Source organism: Canis lupus, chromosome 26, assembly GCF_048164855.1.
Source record: "Canis lupus baileyi chromosome 26, mCanLup2.hap1, whole genome shotgun sequence".
Taxonomy (NCBI): domain Eukaryota; kingdom Metazoa; phylum Chordata; class Mammalia; order Carnivora; family Canidae; genus Canis; species Canis lupus.
The window spans coordinates 36,889,297-36,910,171 of record NC_132863.1 but is presented as its reverse complement, the minus strand read 5'-3'; the positions used below and the strand labels follow the sequence as shown (position 1 = coordinate 36,910,171).

The window sequence follows — 20,875 nt, the reverse complement described above, 5'->3', positions numbered from 1 at the left end:
TTAATACAAGGTCCCCAAGTCCCCAAGTGGTTGGGCAGTTCTAGATCTTTCCAGTCACCCTCAGCCCATCAGTGACACCACCACCTCCTGGCCATGTGATGCCTCTCTCTAGCACCAGGCACATGTGCACACTAGTCTACTTCTAGGAAGGCAGGAAAGAGCCCCCAAGGCTGAACCCCCACCTTCTAAGATTTCTACCTTTTTACCAAGAAGAAAACTATTTCCCCAAAGCCCCCAGTGGAACCTCCTCACATCTCACAGGCAAGAACTGGCCGTGTGCCCACACATATGATTGGCTGGGGGGTGGGGGGGTGGGTAGCAATTTAGGCAGATTGCTGGCCCCACCCTCAGAGTCAGGATCAGCTGGCACGAAGTGGGCCAAGAGTCTGCACTTTTTTTTTTTTAAGATTTTTTTACTTATTTATTCATGAGAAACACAAAGAGAGAAGCAGAGACACAGGCAGAGGGAGAAGCAGGGTCCATGCAGGGAGCCTGATGCAGGACTCGATCCCGGGACTCTGGGATCACAACCTGAGCCCAAGGCAGACACTGAACCACTGAGCCACCCGGGCATCCCAAGAGTCTGCATTTCTAACAAGTTCCCAGGTGACGCTGATGCTGCTGGTCCAATGACCCCCTCGGAGAAACTCTGGCTTAAAAGCTTACACCGCCTCTTCAGGGTGGTACATCGCCACCCAAAGAAAACCGAGTTTCTGCTGGTGAGGGAAAGAAAACAGCAGATGTCAGTAAAAATGAAGATGCTCTGCTGCAGGCTGGTGTTGAGCTTGGTCGATCTATCTTTCTCACCTGCTGGACTCTAAGCCTCTGGAAGCAGGGTCATGAGAGTCACATTTGGGGCCTGAGGCTCTGAGGCTGAGCTATGGAGCATCTCACCACAGATGTGCAAGGCTGCTGGGCTCTCCGATAACCCTGATCAAGGCACCTCCCGTAGCAGCTCCAAGGCCAGGCCAGTCTGCCCCAGTGGGCGCCCCTCCCCAGCAGCCCATGGGCCTTCCCTGTCCACATCTCCCCCCCAGGGAGGCTTGGCTTCCTGCTCTGAACTGCCCTGCGGGACCAGCACTCTGCCTGTGGATAACACAAGAATGGCACTGTTTGGGGGTCTTTGCTGCTGCCTGCACCCAGGTGGACGCAGACAGACTGTGGCCATCCGTCCCCAGTAGCATCTGTTAATGGTCCATGGGGTGTGGTCTCCATTCAAGGCAAAGAAACAAGCCTTCATCCAGTATTTTCTGAGCAGACAACACCGAGAGCTCCTATGGCCCTGCTCATCTCTCCTTTTGAAGCAGAGTGACTGCAACTGCCAACAGGCATTCAGATTCCTTTATCCACAGGTTGCTGGTGAGGAATAAGATCAATGAAGCAAGAGCTGTCCTGCAGTTCACTCATTGACTCTGCACTCTTACGTTTGATCCAGATGACAGTCTTGGAGGGAAGACAGTGGGGAGAGATTTGGATGCCCATTTTACAGATGAGGCTCGAGAATGCACGAGGCCCAAGGCCGAGCAGCAGGAAGCTGCACCAGAGCCCAAGCCCTCTGACCATGAGCACATGACGAATTTCGTAAGATCTGGCTGTGAATGGATGGACGAACCGTAAGTGGTTTCCTGCTTCAATCAAAGGAGTGAGTGAGCAAGAGAACAGAGCTCACCCTGTGACTGCATTTGCCACACAAAATGGTTCCCTTGTGGTTGGGGCCCCAGGCCAGCATTAGTGCATGTAGGTGGCTGGGGATCTGTTGATATTTTTCCATCTAACCCTGAGTTTGGAAGGTGGATGAAGGTTCTAGAGTCTGGGCTCCTTGCAACCTGGGACACGTCACTTCCCCTTGCTGATACTTGGTTCCCTAACTATAAGGACAAGGGTAGAATGAGAGACACGGAGTGCTCGGCCTGTTGTCCAGCCTGCCGCAGGTGGAGCAGGTGTTTGTCTTGTGTTTGTGGCCACCCAATCCCCTCTCTCTAACATCCCATGATGATTCTCACCTTCCCAGGCCAATTCCAGAAACTCAAATCCCCGCACTTCACAGTTGGGATGCAGTCATGTGGCCCAGGTTCTGCTAATCAGACACACCCATGGGAGACAGGACTTCAGTATGTGGCTTTGTGTGGTGGTGGCTGTGCCCAAGGGATCTGAGCTTCTAGAAAACACTGTGGCGAAGCTTTCAGTTCTTCCTGGAGCTCAGCAGTGACTGAGCCTTCAGAGTCCAAGCCCAATGTCATCAGGATGGACGCGGCGGCAGTGCGGTGTTGCCAGAGCAGCCCCTACGGTGTGGTTGAAGTCTTTCCTGGCTGTCCAGCTTCAAAGCCTGCATTCTGACCCTTCTGAGGATCTGAGGATACTTAAGAACTTTCAACAAAACCCCTTTCTTGTCTTCGCTAGCCAAAGGGGGTCTCCCATCAGCAACCACGTTCCTACTGACATACGCCGTAAGCGATCACTGCGAAGGGGGGTGATCTATGCCTAAGTGCTCTCTCCAAGGTGAAGGGGACAGACCAGGATAAATCCAGCTCATGGCAGAGGCCTCTGCTGCCGTCTTGGTCGGCAGCCCAGCTCTCATGGGCACGGCACCTGCCCGAGCCACAGACGACCGGATATAAGCACAAATGGATGAGTCACCAGGAGCAATCACAGGACGAGGATAAGCCTGGGTGCCAAGTGACAGAGATGTTGCCAAGCCATGCAAGGGACGGCACCGTGACTGACAGGAGGCACTTCTCAGGCCTGAGCCATGGGGCGAGGTAAGGTCCTGCTGGAAGGAAGGTAAAGGCACACTTTGGGTGGCTAGAAGGGACCAGCCCTGGACACTGAGCAGGACAGAGCTACCCCAGCCACTCTGCAGAGTCCTCCCAGGCTCAGAGAACTGTGCCAAGGTGGAAGGAGCAGAACTCCTGGGTCCTTCAGTCTCCTCTGTGTTGGGCCCGCAGTGTATCCCTGGGGATGGTGCTTCAGAAGCCTCTGGGGACAGTGACTCCCATGTGCCGGGCTCTGGGCCACGCCGGGGGAGGGGGGGGTCATGTAGGCAGGCTCCCCCACAGCTATCCCAGTTCCTAGCCCCCATCCTCCAAGGTGGACACCTGGAGTGTGCCCCTTCCTCCTTATCCCCGCCTCCCCCCTCATGCACCCCCAGCACTATCCACAGCCCATATGGACCCTTCTAGGCCTGGGCCTGGGCTTTGGCCAACCCATCCCAGCAGCCCTCCATCCCTATCCCCACCCACCTCACCCTTCCCACCTTCCCCACAACCACTAATCCTCTGGGGTTTTATTTACAATCTTTTAAGTTACCCACAACACTTACATCAGTGAGTAGGTGCTGGGGAGCCTCTGCACCCTCTGGGCAAACTTAAGCCACTCTCCTGTGTTTCCTGAGGTCCCCACCCCTGAGCAGGGCTCTCAGCCCCACCACAGATTAGAATCGTCTTGGGAGCTTTAAAACAATCCATGCCCATGAGGGACCTTATTAGGAGGGGTCATGAGAAAGCTCTAGAACTGAATTTATGGTGATCGTTGCACAACTCGGGAAATTTAAAAATCAATCAGCATGTGCTTAAAGTGGGTGAATTTTATGGTATGTAAACTATATTTCAATAAAGTTGTTTTTGAAAAAATACCCACATCTAGGCCCATGGCTACCCCCGTTAAATCAGACTCTCTGGTTCGAGGCCTGGGCTGAGACCCACACTCTAATGTCATGGGGACTCCAGGCATTTCATTTCACTGCCACCATCACTCATATATTTACCCTAAGGGAGGAGGAATGACTCCATTCATTTTCTGGGGCTGCCCTAACAACCATCACAAACTGGGTGGCTTCAAACCACAGAAATGTATTCTGTCTTAGAGTCCTGGAGGCCATATGTCTGAAATCAAAATGTCCTTAGGGTCACACTCTCTCCAGAGGTTCCAGGGAGGATCCTTCCTTGCCTCCTCCAGCTTCTGGCACTTGCCCACAGTCCTCAGCGTTCCTGGGCTTACAGCTGCATCCCTCTCGAGCCTGCCTCCTTCCCTGTGTCTATGTCCCTGTTTTCTCTTCTTACAAGGACACCAGTCATTGGGCTGGGGGCTCGGGGCTGGGCCCACCCTTATCCTGTATGACCTCATCTTAACTATTTACATCTGCAAAGACCCTTTCTCCAAATAAGGTCACGTTCTGAGATTCTGGATGGACCTGAGTTCCAGACAGACACTATTATTCAACTCAGTACAGTGAGAACGGGACCCTAGGAAACCTTGCTAGGACCAGATGACCTGGGGACAGCTGTGGCCCCTTTCTGCCCCACTTCCTACAGTAACTGTGCCTCCATCAAGACCCCAGGCCTCTTCCAAGAAACAAGTCTAAGGTGCCACCAGGTGCCACCACAGGGACTGTGCAGGTGTGACATGGTGATGTCTATGTGTCAGCTCTGGGGGTTCCTCGGGGGCTCCTGAGCATGGGGGGGTGGGAAGGAGGAAGAAGAGGAGGAAGAGGCATGTGGCCCACAAGGCTGGAACCCTTTACTCTGTCCCTTTATGTTAAAAGTCTACCAACACCGGCCCTAAACCAGGATGCTTCTCACAGCCTCCACAGTGACCAGGAGAGGATCAAAAAGGATACAGAGGTTGTGGACAGAAGTCTGTATCTTCAGGGTCAAGGTGTAAGATACCCATGAAATGATGGCAAGTCACACAAGCACACAGCTCCCAACTCAGGCCCGTGACCCAGACAGGGCCAATTTCAGTGCCCTGTGTTATGTCCCGGGGCTAAATGACTTGTTCAGGCAGACATGTGGAAAATAAGCCAGGTCAGTGGGATGCAGTCCTGGAATTCTGCTTAAAAAAAAAAAAAAAAAAAAAAAAAAACGAGGTGGAATGGGAGGATTTATTGGCTCACATAATTGAAAGTTCCAGTGTTATCTTTCCAGCTTCAGGCATAGCTTGACCTAGGTTTTCACACATGCACTTGTTTCCTATTGCTGCATGACAAATTGCCACAAACTTGGCAGCTTAAGCCAATTTGGATTTATTATCGCACTGTCCCCATGGGTCAGAAATCTGGCCATGGGTTGGCTGGATCTTCTGCTCAGGGCCACAGCAGACTGAGATCAGGGTCTGGCTTCAATGTCATTTCACACTCTGGGTCCTCTTCTACACCCCCGGCCGTGGAAGAACTTAGTTCAACTTTTAGTTATAGGACAATGATTCCTGCTTGTTTGCCGTCTGTCATGCAAAAGCCACACCCTGCCAAGGGGCCTTTTCCATAGGATGGAATTTTGCCCTTTCCTGGCCAGCTGGAGCGTCTCTGATTCCAGGAAAGGCTCGGTCCCTTTAAGGATTTACACCTGATTGGGTCAGGCTTGCCCAGGACTATCCCTCTTTTGATTCATTCAAGTTCAACTGAATTACATCTTCAAAATCCCTTCCCCTTAACCTAATCATGGGAATGAAACGTGTCATATGCATAGTCCTGCCCACGCACAAGGGGAGGGAATGTACACCATTACAGGGCCCGTGTACCAGAGAGGCAGGAATGTTGGGTGCCGCCTTAAAATCACAGTACAGTTTGTCTACCTCATGGCTCTGCTTCTGCTTCAGGTCTAAGCCTACACGTGGCATCTGGTGGCTTCTTAAGGATCACCCAATTCAAACCCAGAAGTAAGAAAGCTCCTGTCACTCAATAGAGCAAATGAAAATGGGCCATTGATTCCCAATGGCTCAAAATGGATCATGTGCCCATGTCTGAACCAATCAATCACTGGTCAGAGCGTGGAGCACACAGATTGGCCGAGTCTGAGGCCTGTGCCCAAATCTGGAGCAAGGGGCCAGAGCCCCACCACAGAGGCTCAGGGATTAAAAATAGAGTAGGAACCAGTTTCCCCAAAGGAAAGTAGAGTTCTTGTTATAAAACTGGACAAACAGACCCTGAAAGCATCCCCTTTCTCCCACCAAAGTAAATATCTATGTATTCCATGCACACTCTCCGGGATAAACTATCTTATTTCCAGTCAGATGCAATTTTTATTGTTCAAATTTCCAAACATTTTCCCTGATTCCTAACTCATATGTTATTGCAACTTTAGCTTAAAAACTTGTATCTCCCTACATGCCCCTGCATATGTTCATCTGTACTGAATATCCTTTTTTTTTTTTTAATGCACAGGCCAATAATAAGGTAAAATTCCTAACAGTCTACCCTCCAAGGGCAGAGAGAGGAGACCTGCAGAGTCAAACCCCATGCCACTGGTTCACTCTCCTCCAACGGGGAGAGGAGGTTCCTTTGTCCCCTCCTGCCCCCAGTTCTCATGCCTCACTCCTGTGTGAGCCTCCAAGGGCCCAGACTCAGAGGTGTGAGCCAAAATATTTAGCAACGGGCCCTGACGCATCAGCTCAGATGCCCACTGTAAACAAGCAGAGCCTTTCCCAGGCCAAATGTTGACCTGACCAGCCTCTCAGAGGGCAGCATGTGGCCAACAGTGTGGCCACATCAGCACTTCCAAGAAGTTTTCCCTGGGGCATTATGCTTGGAGGCCGTTTCTGTGTGAGCCTGTGCATGGCCAACGGTGCTTAAAATCACAGGCCTCTGGCCAGCCGACTTAACATTAATTATAAGTGCACAAGGAAGGCTGGTTGTTATGTGCCAAGCACTGTTCTAAGCACTTTGTATATAAACTCATTAATAAGTCACAACAACCCAAGGAAGTAGAGACTATGTCATTATGCCCATTTGGCAGAGGAATTTAAAGGACGGAGGCCCAGAGCAACACACAACTGGTGAGTGGTAGTCCTGGGACTGAACCTCTGTGGCTTTGCCTCTGAACACTGGGGTCCCAACCTCTCTGTTTTACCACTTCTGTTTGAAAACATCACACACAGCTATATTCATTCATTTGTTTCACAAATACCTATGGAATACCGACTGTGTGCCAAACACTGTAATGGGCGCTAGGCCTATGACAGCAGACAAACCAGACGCAGCCCCTGCTCTCCTGCAGCTAGTGTGGGGTGCAGATGGGGGAGGAGGCGCTAAATGGACTGTGGTCATAGACACGGAATAAAAACAGAATTTTTTATACGTGGCGTGTATAGAAAGGCAACAAAATAAGGGAGAATAGAGAGTGCAGGAGACCAGGAAACATCTTTAGGTACAACAGGCAGGAGAGCACTCTCGGAGAGGTGACATCTGAGATGAGATCTGAATGATGACAAGGAGCCAAAGCAGAGAGAGGGCACTGGCAAGTGCAAAGGCCCTGAGGCAGAAAGAGGCTTAAGGAATAAAGAGAAAGACACCCTTGTGGCTCTGTTAATGTGAGCCAGCTGGGGAATGATTATGGAATTACTGTTCATTTCCTCAGGTGTGATAATGAAGGGGCGGTAATCTGGGAGACCAGCTTATTCGCAGGAGATGCACGCTCAGGTCGCAAGGGGTGATGTGCCATGATGACTTTTTTTTTTTTTTTTCAAATGGTGCGGCAACACACAATCCACATGTGGCAAAACATTAACAACTGTTGATTCCAGGTGGAAGGTATAGCATACCCACTGTACTATTCCTTCAACTTCTTGGTTTGAGTTTTTTTTTTTTTTTCTAGAGTAAAAATAGAAGACAGAACCCTACCTTGTCCACAGATTTGCAGCTGTGCTGCCCGGGGCCACGTTACTCATTTTTAATACTCAATTACCTGTGGATTAATGCTTGTGTGCCCCGTTTCATCACATCACAAATTACACGAGATTCACGTATTTAATCTTTTTTTTTGCCTACTTATCCCAAAGAGAACGAGCAGCGTATTGTTAAGCAACTAGACAAATTGTCACTGTTATCTGTGTTCCTTACTGGAGGCAGCGCGACCGTCTTTCATTGGTAAGAATTCAGAATAAACATCATGGCTCTTTGAGATCACTCATAAGCAGCCCCCAGGAGACTGCAATTACACCCATTTATAATTCTCCTACCTCCCAATCTAACCCTTGATTCATGAATGTGCACTTTTAGGCGTCGGGCGTTAGAATAAATTAGACTATACAATTACGTGTAATTAAGGGGGGAAATGGGTACCGTGCTGCAAAGATTAGCCCTGTTTTGCTGAAGTAAAAGTACGTCTGTGTCAGCGAGCCAGCCCAGGGAGGCAGCATGAAATACAATTAATGTTCTTCTGACTTAATGGGGGTTTATGGTGGCTGTTTTTCATTATCACAGTATCTCAAGAAATATAAACAGTTTCTCCCTAATGCGATTGCATTTCTACCGACAAGACAGCTTGGGTCTAAGTGAAAACTCCGCAGAATTAACCACAAATGTGTCACGTTATGGATGATGCTGGGATTTGTCTTTTAAAACCCGTGCAAAACTGTCCCCACTCAGGAGCTGAGAGAAGTTGGATCCCAAGCCCCTGGCGGTGGGTGACTCCGTGACCTCTGCTGCTTCTGTGCCAAACTGGCTCGGGTTATTAAAGCCACCTGTGCCCCGGTTTGGGGGCTCACTCACATTCCCAGGCCCCCCCTCTGCAGCCATGTTTCTACTTTTAATGCTTCTCCTTCACACGCCAATTTGTTTGAGACATGTTAAAAGCTTGACTTTTACAACCTCATAAAATCCCATCTCCTCCAACCCAAACGCAGCCAGAAGTGCTCGGACAATCAGATTGAGTTTCAGCCTCTTGACTGTGAAAACACACAGCAGGAGTGATTCTTTTTTTTTTTTTTTTTTTTTTTTTTTTTAATTGTTGTATAGGAGTTCCGGAAATAAAGCAGCATTCTGGCTTTGCGAGGGGGGTAGAGCCGGCCAGGCCTTGTGCGCAGAGGGCCGCCAAGGAACTCCCGGAAGGATGAAATGAGGCGTGTGGGTGTCAACAGAAAGGTCCCCGCGAGGTTAGACCAGCGAGGGGGGGGGGGGGGGGGAGTCAGGACTGGCAGGAGGAGCCTGAAAAGCCCGATTATCCAGCCAGGACGCTCACAGAGAGGGGTGCCATCAGGGTGGCGAGGGACAGGAGAGGAGAGGCTGTCCCGGGCCATGGGGTTGGAGACGGGCCGGGGCTGGACTGTCAGGAGGCCGGAGGGTCCCGAGAATCACACTGGGGCCCCACCCGGGCCCTGCACAGTGGCTGAGCGACTTCCCAGGCTGGGAGACATCTGAGCCCCTGAGTCCCCCCTCGTCTCCCAGGCACACACTGAGCCCCCTCCTGCCTGGAAGGGAGCTGGAAAAATCAGGCTGAGGCCTCAGACCCAGAGGACCAGGGAGTTTGCTGTGAATTATGGGAGTGAGACGTGGCCAGAGGGCGCTTTGCAGACCTTTGACTCTGGGAGCCTCTGAGCTGGTGAGTGAAGTCCTCACCTGAAACCGGATCCATAGCGTCTGCCTACAGTGAGGACACGCACATGTGCTTGCACACGTACATGTGCACAGGCGCACATACACACACACGGACATGTGTCCGTGCACACAGATATACACAAAGAGACACACACAAGATCTGTCTCCTTCCTAAGGAAGGATAAGGGGCAAAACACAGATGTTTGGTCTTTGAACAGCAACAATGGAAAGAATAAATATCTAAAAATGATAATCAAATGACATCACCTCCACCTCCACCCCACCTACAGCCCCGTGTAGGGGACTGTGAGCTGCCCCTCCTCTCCTGGGGTTCCCTGATGGGGAGAGGAGGATGGAGGAGAAAATTGTGGGCAGGGCCCATTTAGGGAAAAGGAGAGCTGCGTTCATGAACTTGAGGCCTAAAGGAAGGCAGTGTATTTTTTAACTTTTTTGTGGTAGACATCTCCCAACCTCTGAAATATTCTCCAATGTAAAAAGCAGGCAAGAGACAGATCTTACCTCCCTCCCCACTCCAGGCCCCAGACTTACCCCACGGGGCTCGGAGGACCCAGGTAGAAAACTGTCACAGGAGATACATGTTCCAAAGCCAGGCATAGTCTCAAATGGGTTAAAATCCCACTTGCCAACTTTGTGACCTTGGGCACGGCCCTTGACCTTTGTAAGCATGAGTTTCTTGAAAAATTGTTACGAGGATGACATAAGATAACCTGATAGAAACACTCAGCAACAGAGCACAGAATCTACTGGAACTGTACTTACTGTCTCCTATGGGAATCCCAGCCCCATGTGGCCGGTCGGAATTTTGAGACTTGGTAAGTGTAAAACATACACCGGATGCCAAAGACGCCATAAGAAAAAGGAACGTAAAAGGTCTCATTAATAATTTTTATATTGATTGCATGTTGAAGTGATATTTTGGATAGGCTAGGTTAAGCATATTATTAAAAGTAATTTGCCTCCTCCTTTTTTCACTTTCTCATGCAGCTACTAGAACATTTTAAATTACAACCATGGCCTCTTTGATGCTTCGACTAGACTGCGCTGTACTAGAAGCTCTGCAGTAAATGTGTCCTTCCTTCCGCAGAGATGAAGCAGAAGGGAAGGGAGTCCCCATTATTTTTTGGTCCGTGATGACAAAGAAGCAAGCCTGGCATTTTGTTCTAAGGCAAAAGAAAGGCAGAAAGAAGGTCAGCAACCTCAGTGGTACCAAAAGCGAGGTCAGAATTTGCTTTAAAAAAAAAATGAAGAAGAAGAAGTTTCAGGTTTTCCTGATTTATCTAGACTGTAAATTGATCTGGGGTGGCTAAGAAGGGAGGTTAAGGTGGGGACTCTAGCGCCTCCAGCTGGGTTAGAACATCCAATTTGAATGCCAAATAGACAAAGACATTTCGGTACCCAACAGGACCCTCCTCTATTTTTATTTACTAAGTACGACACCCCTAACTTGCACTAAGGCAGAGAAAAGAGATGCAGAGCTGCAAAGTAAGTGGCCTGGGACTTAGCAAAACCCTGGAGCCCAGCTTCTCCGGTTCAAATCCCGGGTCCGTCATTTAACAAGTGTCTGACCTTGGGCCGGTTACTTAAGCTCTCTGTGACTCGGCCTCCATATCTGTGTTTTGGGCACAAGAATACTCCCCTTGTAAGATTATTAGGTCTACACTAAGTCGCCGGTGCCTACAAGCGCACCTAACTGCGGCAGCGTCTGTCTCCCCTCGGCAGCTCAGCGCCCTCTCTGTGCTGCCCGGTGGTCGGGTGGTTGTCCGCCGGCTCCTTGCCCACCCGGGTCAGCCCCGTCCCCCTCCGGCCTCTGCTGTGGCACCGGGGACCGTGGAAACCGCGGTGGACAGCACCACCTTGAGTCGGATTCCTCCCCTTTCGGAGGAGGAAGCCGGTTTCTCCTTTCTCTCCCATTCCCGGACCATCTCTGGGCAACGGCAGCTCTTTTCACTGGAGTTCAAGTTAGTACCTCGGGAAGCCTCCGGGGCGCTGGGCAGTTCACCCTGCGGTCTAGCTGGGCGCTCGGGCTGCAGCCGGCGGCTCCAGGGCCAGGTGCGCGGTGCGGGGCGAGCCGACCGGCGGGCTCTCGGCAAAGGGCGGCCGGGTGTTTGCAGACCCGGGCGGGCCCTTGTGAAAGCGGATAAAAGGAAACATTTATTAACGTGTCGCTGCGCGGGGAGCGCCGGGCCGGGGAGGAGCAAGGCGGCCCGCGGCAAGCCCGCTCCCCGTCCGCCCCCGTCCGCCCCCGTCCGCCCCCGTCCGCCCCCCGCGGACCCGGCCAGCCGCGCTCCTCACTTTATGGCGGGTTCGATTTGTTAGCGATGCGCCCCCCGTCTGCACGCGCACAGCGCACACGCGCCCCCCCGGCCCCGGGCGAACCCGCAGCTGCTGCAACTCTCCGCCGAGGGCGAGCGGGAGCGGGAGCTGGTGTGTGTCGGGTGAGTGTGCGTCCGTGTCCCGGCGGGGGTGCGCGCTCGGCGGCGGGAGCGCGGCCCGCGGGTCCCCAGGCGTCGGCGGCCGGACTTCGGGGCCCGGGCCGTGCGCCCCGGGGCGGGGGACCTGCCGGCCCGGCTACGCGTGCACCGAGCCCGAGGTAGCGCGGGGGTGGGGGGTGGGGAGCGCCGCGGGGGCCCGACCCCCACCCCCACCCCCACCGCCGCCGCCGCTCCGGCTCCGGCGCCCCCGCCCCCGCGCGCTCGCCTTTCCCGGCGCGGAGGCCAGAGGGCGGGGCCGGGGCCGGGGCCGGGGCGGGGGCGGGGGCGGGGGCGGCCGGGGCAGCGCGGCCCGCGGGCTGGGGCGATGCGCGAGCGGCCCGGGCGGGGCGCGGAGCCGGACTTCGGCGAGGGCGGCGCGCCGGGGCGGGGGCGGGGGCGGGGGCGGGGGCCGGGGGCGGCGGGGCCGGGGGCGGGGGCGGGGGCGGAGGGGCGGGAGGAGGCGGAGGGCGGGGAGGAGGCGCGGCGGCGGCACTCGCCGGGGATGCGGCGGCGGCGGCGGCAGCAGCAGCGGCGCGGAGTCCCCTGCGCCCCGGGGCCCGGCCGGGCTGCGGCAGAGGCGGCGGCGCCCCGCGCGGGGTGAGGCCGGCGGGGCCGTGCGCGCGGGTGAGTGGGGCGCGGGGCGCGGGTGGGCGGGGCGGGGCCGGGCCGGGTCCTCAGCCGCCGCAGCGCCGCCCAGGTGAGCGGGGCCGGTCCCGACCGCCCGGCCCCGGCGCTGCCCCGGCCCTGCCCCGGCCCTGCCCCGGCCCCTGCGCGGCGCGGAGGAGGGGGGGTGCGGAGGCCCCGGCGCCGGCGAGCCGCGGGGGGTGACCCGCTTGACCCCGCCGGCGGCCGGGCGGGCGGGCGAGGACTTCCCACCGCGGCCCTGACCCGCGGAGCGAGCGCGGAGGGCGCCGGCCGCGGGGTGGGGGGGGGTGGGGGTGGGGGGCCCCGACCCCCCGACCCCCCGACCCCCCGACCCCCTCGGGTGCAGGGAGCGGGCGGACCGGCCGGAAGCCGAGCACGTGGGGCTCGTCCAGGCGGGACCCGGGAGGCGCCGGGCCGGGGCTTCGCGTGACCGGGACGCGCGGACAGGATCGAAACGACAAACTTCCTCCCAGGCCAGGTCAGAGCCAGTTCTCCTCGCCCTGGCGACGGCGGTGCCTCCAGGCTCCCGAGGCCTTCAGAAGGGACAGTGAGGCGATTTCTAGGAGTGCACTTTTTTTTTCTTTTCTGGATCTTTTTTTTTTTTTTTGGTTTTTTGATAATTCTTTATAGTAGTTCATTCATTCGTTCTGCAAGCGTCTGTGGAGTATGTCCTCGGGCCCGGAACCCCCGTTAGTTCCAGGGAAAGGCGATGATCAGGGTCTAGTTCCTGATCGCTTCACTCTGAGAGCAGCCTAGTAAAGAGACACGGTCCTACATATGGAAAGTGTAAAGAGACACCCGCAAATCCTGGTGGGGCACAGTGACCTCTCTGCAATTTCCTACCTGCCCAAAGACAAGACCCGGCCGCCTGCACCCAGTAGGACGACCCTCAGCCTCCCCTTCCTCCTTCCTGACAGTTCTGCATCCTTCCCTGCCCCCTCTCCTCTCTCTCCAGCAGCTTGTTTTAATCACTTTTTGAGTTAAAAGTCAATATTTAATTAACCAAGTAATTACATTCAGCTTACGCTTGAACCTGGGTATTTGCACATCTGTGCATGCCCGGGTGTCCACCCCGGCCCCCTCCATCCGCCCCAGCCTCTGCCGCTCAGTGCCACCCTCCCTTCCTTTGGGGCAGTGAAGGGGAGGCTGCTCTTGAGCGGGTGCTCTGGTAGGATGGGCTTTCCCTGGAGGACACCAGCGTCTCTCCCCCAGAGCAGCAAGAGTCACTCTCATCTCGTGGTTAATAGTGAAGGGGATTTCTTACTGCATCTCCGCTACCCATCACGGAACCCCTGGAGGGCTTTAATTAAATGAAAGCCATTCCTATGTGTGTAAAGGGGGGTGGGGAAGACGGGCTGGAGACCACTCACCTTGTAAGGGAAGTTCTTCCAGCTTTTCTTGTCCTAATCCTGGAGAACACTCGTCAAAACAGCTGGTCCAGGGGTGTGGGTTAGTATTTCTACTAAGCAGTTTGAAGGGCACCCATCTCCGTGGACTTTTGCACATGAAGGATCTGCCTTCCTTGGGCCAAGCTTATGTACATAAATGCCCAGTGTTGACATAACTGCCAAGGCTGAGAGTCATTGTGGGTTTGGTGTTTGGGCTTTGCATATAGTTTTGGGGTTTTTTTAATTCGAATTTATGGCTTTTTTAAAACCCCTAATAACATGTTAAGTTTTCAGACTTAAGGATTGAATACTGAGTTAATTGTAAAAAGCGTAGGCTTGGAGGAGGCCAGTGTGGCTGTGTGTGTGTGTACGTGTGTGCACGTGCTTGAGTACGCACACGTGTCCCCTGCCCAACAGCTCTGTTCAGCCGTCATCCCAAGGACCTCTTTAAAGTACAGTTGCACACCCTGACGCGTGTGCCTTTTGATTTGGGAGGTGACATTTCCCTCTTCCTTTCCCTAGGTGGGTTTAATTTATCTGTCTGGACATGCCTCAAGGGGGCAGCTCCTGGTCTCCTAAGTTAGCCAGCCTGGAATATCACCCAAGGCTGTTCTTAGTCCTCCAGAAAGAACGCCTTGTCTTCCAGAAGAATAGCAAAATTCCTAAGCAGCTTGTAGTTCACAGGAAAAGCTTGCTCTAGACTTAGGACGATAGATAACACCTATGCAGGGTTTTATAAGCCAAACACTGATCTAGCCCCCATTACCTAATAACTCACTTAAGTCACACAAAAACCCTGTGAGCCAGGTCCTGTGATTTTCAACATATTAAAGAAGAGGAAATTGGAGGCACAAGGTTGGTGACTTGCTGACAGTTGATCAGGGGTAGAGCCCAGTTATAAGGGGCCCTGAGTTTCCAGGGTCCACTCTGACCCACTGCACTCTCCTCCCTCCGTGCCCTTGGTCTTTCTTTCCCCCAAGCGTCAAAGAAGTACATGCTCATGAAAACACATTTAGACAATAAAAGTTTGAAAGGGAGAAGCCCATCAGTAATCCTATTTCCATCCAAAAATCCCCACGATTTGGGGGAATCTCAGATTTGGTTCGCGGGGAGGGCTTTGCCTGGCGATGTTTCCTGCCAATTCGCACACACACCCCTAGTTAGAAAGCAAAGGGGCAAGTCAAATGTGGCTGATAGAAAAAAGCATGACATCTGAGATGAAGGTTTCTGCCCGCTGAAGGCACAGTGGTGGGAGGATTAAAATTCTAGAGGTGAGGCCCTCTTGTGGTTGGAGATGGAGTCACATTGGCCTGACCCTGGAGAGGTGGCCCTGAGGTTCCCAGTTTTCTATCAGGCCTGGGCCCTGGGTGGCTGGTCCACATTGGAAAGGGCCGCCTCAGTGCTGACCTGCAGGTGAGGGCGGCCTCACCTGAGCCTGCCTGCCTTATGATGAGCCCTGCCTGGGGAGTCTGCAAGGCCCCTGATCGGATTCAAGGCGCTCCCTAATTGGAAGATCATTAGGATCGTTATAATTAATTGACATCCTGATAAATGGCGTGATTGCCTAATTGGGATGGTTGCTAGGGAACTAGGCCTCACTTGGAACCCAGAGGGGAAGTGGCTTTGGGCTGGCTGCAGTCGGGTGTTAGGGTTACACACCCAGCAGGGAAGGGGGGGTGGGGAGGCAGGGCACAAAAGCAGCCTCCACCCGCATCTGTCGGTGTTTACTGAGCAGCTGCTGTGTGCAAGTCGCAAATGGAATATCAGTTAGGAGTATTTTCATAAAAGGACTGTAGAGTAATCAGGATTTCTGATACGCAACAGAAAGAGAAAAAATCTCAAAGCAGCATAAGGCCAAAAGAAAGGGACATGTTGGCTTTTATAACCAAAGAATGCTCAGGTAACTCTAGCTTCAGGCACAGCTGGGGTCAGGGCTCAGATTCTGTGATGAGTATCGGTTCCTCTGCATTTCTGCTCGTCCTTCCACGGGGCTCGTTTCCCTCTGGCTCCAGGGGTGGGCAGGCTCTGGCTCCATGGCTAGGGGAGCCAGACTGCCTGGCTACCTGCCCAGCTGTGTGATCTGGGGAGTATTAGTTAACCTCTCTGTGCCTCGGTGTTGTCATCCAGCAAATGACGAGGATCGTAGCACTTATCTCCTGGTTTGTGGTAAAGGATGAAACGAGATCATCAATGTCAAGTGCTTAGCACGGCGTCTGAGCTCGGCAGGCTCTCAGTGAACACTGGCTGTTATCATAATTGAGGCGTCCGGGTTGGCTGCTGAAGAGCGGTCCTCTTGTCCTCTCCAGGTCAAGCCCAACAGGAGAGAACAAGCCTCTTTTCTGGAAAGCCCATCCTCGCCCAGGCGTCCCTCTGAGGGGACTGGTGTATGTCATGTGCTCACACCACACCAATGCTGGCCGAGGGAATGAGTTGGCTGGGCTCCCGGGCCCCACCCTGGAGCTGTGGAGAGAGAGACTGAGCCCCCGAAGCCCTGGAGAACATAAGTTAGGGGGATCCCAGTGAAAGGAAGCCCATTGCAGGGGAGGCAAATAGCCAATACCTACGATGAGGGGAAACGCAAATGTGGTCAGATGGACCTGTTGCCGTTTCAGTCAAGGTTAGGGCAGCGTGGAAACATCTGCTGGGTGGGCAGTGTCCCCTCCGTCTCCACTGGGATCAGCAGGCACTGGAAGCCTGGCTTTTCTGCCTTAGTGTCTGAAATATACAGCCTGGCCTTGATTCTGTGTTTTCTGATGGCCAGGGGCAGTGTTTGCCCACCCTCCCACCATGAGAATCCTCTGAAGATATTTGTTTAAAAAAACCCACAAAATCCTGGGCAGCCCGGGTGGCTCAGCGGTTTGGTGCCGCCTTCAGCCCAGGGCGTGATCCTGGGGACCCGGGATCGAGACCCATGTCAGGCTTCCGGCATGGAGCCTGCTGCTCCCTCTGCCTGTGTCTCTGCCTCCTCTATCTGTTTCTCAAATAAATAAATAAAATTTTTAAAAAATCCAGACCCTGCTGATCAAACTCCCAAGGAGGGCCCTGCCTGCTGGAGAGTGAACCAGAGTAGCCCATGTGTGTCCTGCCTCAGCAGGGAGGCTTGGGAAAGGGGACCCTGGGGGATGCCTATCTTGTCTTCCTGCCTGATGCAGGGGCTGTCAGGGGGCAGGGGAAATGCCCTGTGTGAGGTTAGGGGTGAGAAGGCATCAGAAAACTGCTCTCCAGAGCAAGAGAGCCTTCCTTCTATTTGTCCACGCACACATGTTTATTGAGCAGCTGCTATGTGCCAGGCACAGGTTAGGCATCCAGATGAACAAGAGAACACCTGCTTTGTGGGACTTACATCCCAGAGGATGAAAAGCAGATAATAAATATACAAGCAAAGCCCACAAATGAGACTCTTTTGGGAAGTGACAGGCTCTACAGTAAAAAGAAATAGCCTATGATGAAGAATTGGCTGTGTAATGGGGGAGGGGCAGGGAACAGGCTCTGGCAGGTTAACCTCAGGGGAGACCTTTCCCGGGATGTGACCTCTGAGCTGTGACCTAAATTTTGAGAATGAACCAGCCTCAGAAAACTCTGAGGGAAGAGCATTCCAGCTAGAGGGAAGTGGAAGTAGACAGGAGTGGCCTGAGACACCTGTTCAAAACACAGAAACCTGGTGGGGAGGGGACAACAGAAGATGAGGTCAGTGGGGAGAAATTTAGATCTTATTTCAAAGGAAAGGAAAACCGTTGAGTTTTAAGCTAGGGAACGATATGGTTTGTGTTTTAGAAAGATCTTCACGGCTCTCCTGGGAGGGATGCTCTGCAGGTGGCAGCTGGGACAGGTGGGTGGAAACTGATCCTGGCCTAGGTGGCTGTGCTGTCAGTGGACATGGAGTGAAATAGGTGGATTGGAGATCATTTTGGAAGCAGAGGCAGCAGAACTTTCTGGTGCCTTCCATGTTCAGAATGAAGGAAAACGCTGTGGCTTCTCAACCAGGGGCAATTTTGCCGCTGCGCACCCGCCCCCTGCCCCAGGGACATTTAGCAATATCTGGAGACATTTTTGGTTGTCACAGCTAGGGAGAGGTTGCTATAGGCATCTAGCAGGTGGAGGCCAGGGCTGCTGTTAAACACCCCCCCCCCCAGTGCACACAGGGGCCCCCATGACAAATAATATTGACCATTGTGCCGGGGAACCAGAGGCGATTAGACCGCCTGCGGGGCATGGGGGGATGATCCAGAATTAGTCATGGCATTGTTGGGTTTGAGATGACATGGGGGTCTGAGCACTCAGTGGCTGTTGTTTATATGAGTCTGGGGCTGGTGGCCTAAGTCTGGGAGTTTTTGGAGCACTGATGTTATTTGAGGCCATGGGACTGGGCAGGATTGTCTAGGGAAACGTATTTTGTTTTCTGGTATGGTCCCCTCCTCCTACCATGCCTGTCCTGCATCTATTTGATGAATTTCTTTCGCACACCCCACATGCTCACCTCTTTATGATACTCCTGAGAAATTCCCAAAGGCCCAGGCTGAGCCTCCACTTGTCCATCTCCTCATTGCTCAGTGATTAGCAGACACTACAACGGATGCCCTTGGAGATCTAAGGTCAGGTGGGCTCTTGGGCCTCGCAGGCAATATGGTACCTGCTTGGTACTTCCTGTTGGTGTGGTCTTCAGAGCTTCTCCTCCAGTCCAGACCCAGACTAAATAGAATTCTCTCTAACCAGAGACCACCACCATTTTGAATTCTACATGGTCTCTTAATACGATTCCAAAACATATGTTGTCCGGTGGCCCTGGCCTCTGACGTGTAGCTTTGTCTTATGAAAGCCTGGCTCACTGCTTTGTTATACCTGGGCCCTGCTTGCAACATAGGTAGGTTCTACCCCAAACCCAGAGTCATGAGTAGGTCTTGTAAGTGAGTTGATGGACAGGGCCATCCCCCTGGGACCATGAGCAGTACCCAAGATGTGTTTGGCCAGGTGGAAGCCAGATGTATTAGGTGAAGAATGTTGCCAATAGACTTTCTCATTGGCTCCCAGTCAGGGCCGCAGTGGGTGACTTGACCCACCTCAGCTGCCAGAAGAGAGGAGCTTTTTGAAAAGAGAATGAAAAACAATTAGTTCCCAGAAGTTCAGGAGATGTTCATGCTCTGGTGAAAATCAGCTCATCCAAAAGCTGCATTTCTGATCTGCTCTAGAGACAGACACTGTCCACAGACTTGTGAATGCAGGTCACTCTTCTGGATATTTCAGGGAAGAGGAAATCCTACTACAACAGTTCTTAGTGGCTTAGAGTCCTAATCATTTGAATGTGAATCAAGATGTATTCACTGCAAGTAATAGAATTCCTGGCTGAGAGTGGCTTGTACAATAGAAACATTAGTTCTCACTTAACAAGAGTCGAGGCAGGGGAGCCCTGGAGGCAGTTTGTTTGCACAATAATGTCTTCAAAGACCCAGGATCTTCCTGTCCTCTGTTCCTCTGTCCTCCTCCTGTCTCTGGCCTTGCTCTTCATGGTCTCAAGATGGCTGCTGCAGCTCCAGACATTATATCTCCATTCAAAGTGAGAATAAAAAGCAGGACTCCCTGCTGTTTGTCTTTTAATCAGAGAGCAAAATCCTTCCAAGAACACCGTCACCCCAGCAGACTTTGCTCCATGCCTCATTAGTCCAGGCTTGGGTTTTGTACCTCACACCTAAGCCAAACACTGACAGAGGGAAGTGGGCTTTTCATTTGACTTAGCTCAGGGGTTCCCAAAGTGAGCAGATCCGACACCATCTTCTTAAAGCAAATATTTTTGGCATGTTTACCTGAAATAAATTCACAGATAATAGAACCTATCTGCACATCTTTTAACTGATCAAATACTCCGACTGTAATTTAAAGGAAAACCAAGAGGGAAGTGAGTTAGAGGAAACCATATGTATGCTGATATCTTAGACACAGCTCCACTGGAAGACCAATGAAGCAGTCAGAGGCCCACACTAGTGTGGGATCACATAAATCTGACAGGTACAAACGCAGTAGGGTATGAACATGTGGTTTGGACAGCTCAAATACCACAAGTGCTACAGCCATAAACAATGTGATTTTCCCAAATAGTGAACAATTTCGCAAAATTTCTAAACAAAACAAACTGCAGTCTTCCCTCCGTTTGCTTAGTGGTTGCATTCCCAGAACATTCAGTGTAGAGTAGAACCAGGCAAAACATCTCTTGTGTTTATATGTGAAATGGGGTTCATCTCTGAGGTCAGGTAACTGACCGTAAAAGCTCTTTCACGTGCACGAGCATCTTGTGGGACATTACAAAGTCGTGCTGGAAACAGGGCAGCTCTTCACGGTGGGGAGCGTTGCAAATTATCCAGCATCCCTGCATGGCCGCCAGATGCCAGAAACGTACCCCAGTCACTGTGACAACCAAAAAAAAAAAAAAAAAAAAACCTCACAAATTCCTGTGAACACCCCTTTGGGCTGATTTCACCCTTGTGAGAACCATGGGCTTAGACTAATGCTGGTTTATTGCCAGGATGAGGGCCTACCTCCTTAACAAAGTTAGGGTCCTGTAAACTGACTTTTGGAATGACTTTGGGGTGGGGGAGCACCCACAGCTTCTGCCTCAGAGCTGTCCCAAAGCCCCTCTTTCTGCTTCTTACTTGCCTTGTAGACACCTTCCTATGATGTCCTAGTCCCCTTGGGTGGCACAACCCCATGCAGTTAGCACGGACCAGCCTCTCCGGCAAATGGGGTCATGAGTTCTTGGGTGCATCCGGGTATCAGTGGGCTTCCACCTGGGGAGGAGATAATGAAAGTACAGAAGACACATCTCGGAGGATCAGTAGGTCCCAGGGGTTAAGAGGATGCTCTCTGGAGCCAGACCTCCAGCCCAGCCACTTAGTAGCTGGGTGGAGCTAGCTGGTCAGGTCACAGAACCTCTCTGAGCCTCAGATCCCTCTTCTGTAAAATGGGGATAATGATAGTTAGCTTCCTGGCAGCCTCCCCACCTCCGGCACTCTGAGACACGAGTACAGTGAGTGGGCACATGGAAACTGCTTCCA

At 52.8% G+C, this 20,875-nt stretch overlaps 1 protein-coding gene and 1 long non-coding RNA gene across 6 annotated transcripts in view; one reads left to right on the top strand and one right to left on the bottom strand.

Moving 5' to 3' along the window:
- Positions 1–432: 432 nt before the first annotated feature.
- Positions 433–11,836, bottom strand: LOC140618588 (uncharacterized). Its single transcript, XR_012018656.1, has 3 exons — positions 11,621–11,836; positions 11,295–11,452; positions 433–2,770 (listed from the first exon to the last, which is right to left on the bottom strand). It is a non-coding gene; the product is annotated as an uncharacterized lncRNA (long non-coding RNA).
- The window catches only part of SULF2 (sulfatase 2), a 118,840-nt gene continuing 109,232 nt past the window's right edge, over positions 11,268–20,875 (top strand). Inside the window, exon 1 of one of the 5 annotated variants that reach the window (XM_072801367.1) lies at positions 11,268–11,286. The gene's annotated coding sequence lies outside the window, so the exon portion shown is untranslated. Of the gene's footprint in view, positions 11,287–11,359; positions 11,378–11,629; positions 11,764–11,899; positions 11,919–12,299; positions 12,424–20,875 lie in introns of those variants that run through there. The other 4 variants (XM_072801364.1, XM_072801363.1, XM_072801368.1 and 1 more) reach the window with 4 other exon arrangements.